General features: G+C 47.1%; 1 protein-coding gene across 2 annotated transcripts in view; it reads right to left on the minus strand.

Moving 5' to 3' along the window:
* akap13 (A-kinase anchoring protein 13) overlaps nt 1-4592 on the minus strand; it is a 93084-nt gene extending 88492 nt beyond the window's left edge. For both annotated transcript variants that reach the window (XM_062547338.1, XM_062547337.1), the window contains exon 1: nt 4374-4592. The gene's annotated coding sequence lies outside the window, so the exon portion shown is untranslated. The remainder of the gene's footprint in view (nt 1-4373) is intronic.
* Nucleotides 4593-5100: the final 508 nt, after the last annotated feature.

The following is a 5100-nucleotide window of genomic DNA, read 5'->3' on the forward strand; positions in this document are numbered from 1 at the left end:
AAAGGTGTGATGTCCGAGGGAGGGGGAGGGGAGTGTCAGCTGACGACTGACAAGGCAGGTGTGTGTCAAAAAAGAGGGCCCCTGACACGTGCTGCACACACACACACACACACACACACACACACACACACACACACACACACACAGAGTGAGCGCCGTTGAGACTCCATAGTCCAACGCAACCCTATTCCTGTCAGTGGTGAGCGATGAGTCAGTGGTGTGTTATTTCTAAGAGGGTGCTACTGCCACTAGGTGTGACCCTCCACTCTGCCAGCCCCCGGATGGGCTGACCGGTACCAGAGGTGTGTTCACATGAGCAAACAAAGGCAAACGCTCACCGTTCTTCCGTTTGCCTTAAGTTCACTGCAACTGTTTGCAAACACTAACAGCTCAAGGAGGTAGTTCACTGTGAACACACATGGACGTTGGACAAAGGGATACTATTCAAATCAGAACTATTTGGGGCATTTATGCAAATGTGTTAATTTTTGCAAAGTTTAAAGAAAGCCCTGTCAGCTTCAAACATTTGCTACTGTTTGCCAAATTTCCAAATTTGAAGTCACCTCGGTGATGACGCTGCTGCCTCTCCTGCTGCCGCCGCTGTCACATACGTTCCTAATCTTCACCCTCCACTGTCCTGGGATCAGTTGTGAGGGACAGGGTCCACTTATCTCAAGCTGAAACAGAGCACGAGTGACTGCAAAGCCCCAAAGACAGAGGAATCCACTGACTCAAATGTATTATTTTATAATTACATGTCTGCTGATCTTAAACATATTTACAGTTCTTGTTCTTTTTCTTTTAGCGCAAGTACAGTTCTGCTCTTTTGCAAGCAGAGAGGGCTGTCCACCACGAGACTGTGAGTGGGGAAAAATAGTCATATTTCAGCACCGATGGCAGACAGAGACCCAGCTCAGGGCTCAAGTATTCATGTGGTCGCCCACAGCCTTGAGGGGGGAACCAGAAAACAGACAGAATAGGAGGGGGGGGGGAAGGAAAAACAACATGAGAGCTCGCGTGGTTTTAGCTCCAGCGAGCGATCTCACGGTCACAGCAAACGGCACCATGTGAGCACAGAGCCTGTTGACATGACCGACACAGACGACATTTCCAGCACACACACACACACACACACACACACACACACACACACACACACACACACACACACACACACACACACACACACACACACACACACACACACACACACACACACACACACACACACACACACACACACACACACACACACACACACACACACACACACACACAGAGAACATGCACCGCACAGAAGCGTCCGAGGCTTTCACATTGCTCACATTCCAAGACCAGGCAGCTCTGTGGAGAGAAGGCTCTCTAGAGTTTAACTGTGTGCCTATACTTTGCCAAGTAACATACTGGGCCAACAGACCTATGTGAAAACAGCAGCACCGAGCTACTACAACTGTGTACCATGTTGTGTTACATACAGTACAGCACTTTAGTTAGCAGTGTTATTTAATGGTGTGACAGGGCTGTTTGGTGCCTGAACAAATTCTGCTTCAAATATGTGCCCGTGTTGAACAACTACTGAACACGTCTGACTGTGTGTCTGTGCCGTGTTGGTGTATTATTCTTGAGCTACAAGTCTGTGCAACATAACCGTGCATGGCTCAGCAGCAGGACTGTGCTACGTGGTTGAAATGCATGCCTGTGGTTGATGGCTGTAAAGCACCAAACCAAACACTAAACTCAGCATCCCAAGAACTTTACAAACAGTGCCCTTCCACACTCAAAGGCTGTTGTGCAATGTAACGGGGGGGCTTTGCTTACTAAGCAAAAATGCTTAAGCACGTCAACATACAGTATATGTACACCTGTGTCGGTGTGTCTCACTGTGTGTGTGTGTGTGTGTGTGTGTGTGAGTGAGAGGGAGAGAGAGAGAGAGAGAGAGAGAGAGAGATTAAGAGCGTGTGTGTGTGTGTGTGTGTGTGTGTGTGTGTGTGTGTGTGTGTGTGTGTGTGTGTGTGCGTGCGTGCGTGCATGCTTTGTGCTGTGTCTCCTGAGGAGCCCTGAATCAAGCATGACTAGTCGCTAGGGGAGACAAACCGGCGATGGAAAACCACTTCTCCTGTCGGCACGCGGCACAAAACCGGAAAAGCTGGAATGTATGGAATTGTGACCATGCTCACAAACTGCAAGAGGGAGGGAAAAAAGAGAAGAGAAACCACAGGCATATTAGGCAGAAGAGAAAGAGAGGGGGAGAAAGAAAGAACAAGACAGAAAGAAAGAAGGAAAGGAAAAAATAAAGAAAAGAAAAAGTGAGGACGAAAGATAAGCTGTGAGGCAGAGAAAGAGAGAGAGAGACGGAGAGAGAGAGAGAGAGAGAGAGAGAGAGAGAGAGAGAGAGTCTCCAACTGTACAGATAGTCCTTTGAGCACTACTCGGAAATCAGCATGTGCTCAGAGTCCTTTCCACTAAATCATCTCCTAATAAAGCATGTGGAACAATCCCAGGGTGCGCTTGTGTGTTGATGTCTGAGTGCCTGTTTGTGTGTGTGTTGCTTCCTTTTTGGTTCCAAGGCAATTCACATCTACGTCAATGCACGTCCAAACAAAAAGGTGCTCCTGGTGATGAGATCATAATAACCATGTGATGTCAACATCATCACAAAAACGTCTTTATCTCCCTCTAGGCTGAAGGTACAATGCTGCATGACTACAAATCCTGTTGGACTGCAGATGATATCTCTGACCACTGTTGCTTGCTGTGACTCTCACATGAATCATCCAAGCGGAGTCAGCCGGAGCGGAAGATCGAGGGGGGTCACGCTCCACTGCTACACGCCAACAGTGCCTGGGCCCGGGCCAGGGAGAGGACTCCCTAAATGGGTGTTCATTAGCACTTTCACCAGCCGCCATTAGAGCACACTTAAGCCTACAGCAGCCTGGAGGAGGTCAACTGAGGAAGTATGCCCGGGGGGGGGGGGGGGGGTGTTCTCAGAGCTGGCGGCCATGACAAGGCTCGACCAAAGCTTATACAGAGATGACCAACGCAAAAAACTGTCTGTGAAAACACACACACACACACAGAGAGACACAGGGCTCTATTTCTATGCTGCAGCTGTGAGCAGCACACACTACAGTACAGAAAAGAAAATGTCCACTACTAAACACAAACCCACACCACCCACGCCACAGCGAGCTGGCCCACATGTTTCACCTCAAGAGAGCGAGACAGAATCAGGTTCTCTTTCCTTGTTCAGACGACACAAATTAAGATTTACAACTCCCTGTTGATCGCATACACAGGGACGGACACATGCACATACCAGTGCTTCCATCTGTGATGCACAGCAGAGCACATCCCAGCCTGTTGAAAGCATCATGTGTTTCTCTTCATAAACAACCATCCCCAGGCTAAGTAACACATTTAAAACGATCACAAATAGCAGGAGACCCATGCCACACACAATGGCACCGACACAAGAGTTGGATACCCATACAACTGCAGACCTACCAAAGATTTCAACAGGCGTCCATCAATCAAGACATATTGCTATACATTTTTATTGGTTTTATTTGGTTGACTGTAGGCTACTTAATAAAGCTGTGTGATTATGCAATGAAGGATAACTATATAAAAACATTCAGTGGCATTTGGAAAAAGGAGGGTTCCTACATACAAGTGAAATAGAGGCATTACACCAAAACAATTCCACTGCGACGAGTCATACTCTTCGTTTGTGCCAAATGGCACCCGACATTTTTAGACACAACCGAGTTATGCTTCACAGGCAACCGGCAGAAATGTATGACAAATAGCACAAGGCTTATTAGGGCCCAGTAGAAGGGCCATGCTAGAGCATAATTCATCCCGAGCTGACAGTCTACGCATAGCTTAAGCCTACCCACATAATAATGACAGAGTTAACTCTGGGTGCAGTTGCTCCGAGCCTTGCAGAGTTCAGCAGTTGCTCTATTAAGTCCAAAATAATAGCCACCTCGCTCTCCTGGCTGGCTATACGAAATGATACCGGGGGTGGGGCATGTAGGCCTGGCACGCACGCTCATCTAGGGGGAAAAGTTTGGAATTGATCGCATGGGAAATTCGGAAACAGTTTCACGGTGGATCAACTTGTGCTGCGCATAAACCCTAGCAACAACAGTTGAACGACGGCGTTTCCAATGTACTCACCAAAAATGAAATGAGAAGAACTTTGTTTTGAGATTCATTTAACTGTGATGCCAAATTTAAAAGGAATATCAATACTCCATGAGGGCTTTTTTTTCAGCAATTAACGCAACAAATGCAAGAAAATCTATTCAGCAACAGATGTTTTTGTAACAAAATCATTGCCGTATTTATGAGCTCATGAAATCCCTTACCTTGTACTCTTGGTGTCTACAGCGTGTACTGCTCTTTAAGAAGCATACCCCTCTCCAACTAATGGAAGTTAGAGAGGACACACGCGCATTGTGGTTTTCTCCAGAAGTTTTTGCCGATTTCTATCCAATCGTCGTCTCGAGTGTTTAAAAGAAATCTCCACAGAGCTTTAGAATGTTTGTGTAGCTTGTCCTGTTTCTGCCGCCCGGTGTGGACGATCGTTGCGCTAGCTCGCTTGGTTCTCTACAACGAAATGCTGCTGCTCGTTCGCCTGGTGGAGCACGCCTTACGGGGCGGGTCATAGGCTTCCATCGGCATCGGGAACATCTCCGGCGGACTGGCCACACCATATGTCACTCCAGCCACCTTCCAAGCATCCAGTAGTACTTTCAAATAATCTAATGTAAATATCATGTGAATGTGAGAAACGTAAGATACGAAGTAGAATATCAATTAAAGAATTAACACAGTTTTATTCCACGCCCTGAAATAATAATATTCTCACTCGCGCGTGCACACACACACACACACACACACAGAGAGAGAGAGAGAGAGAGAGAGAGAGAGAGAGAGGTTGGAGAGAGGTCAGAGGAATTTTAAATGTGCCTGAGCAGAAAGTAAAGTGTAGCTGCTAGTCTGCGGCAGTGCACAGGTGTTAAATGAGAATATTGCAATTAAATGTCTCCCTCTAGTGTTTCTGTCATTTTATGCGTGACGGGACAGTTCTAG

Source organism: Sardina pilchardus, chromosome 10 (genome assembly GCF_963854185.1).
Source record: "Sardina pilchardus chromosome 10, fSarPil1.1, whole genome shotgun sequence".
Taxonomy (NCBI): Eukaryota; Metazoa; Chordata; class Actinopteri; order Clupeiformes; family Clupeidae; genus Sardina; species Sardina pilchardus.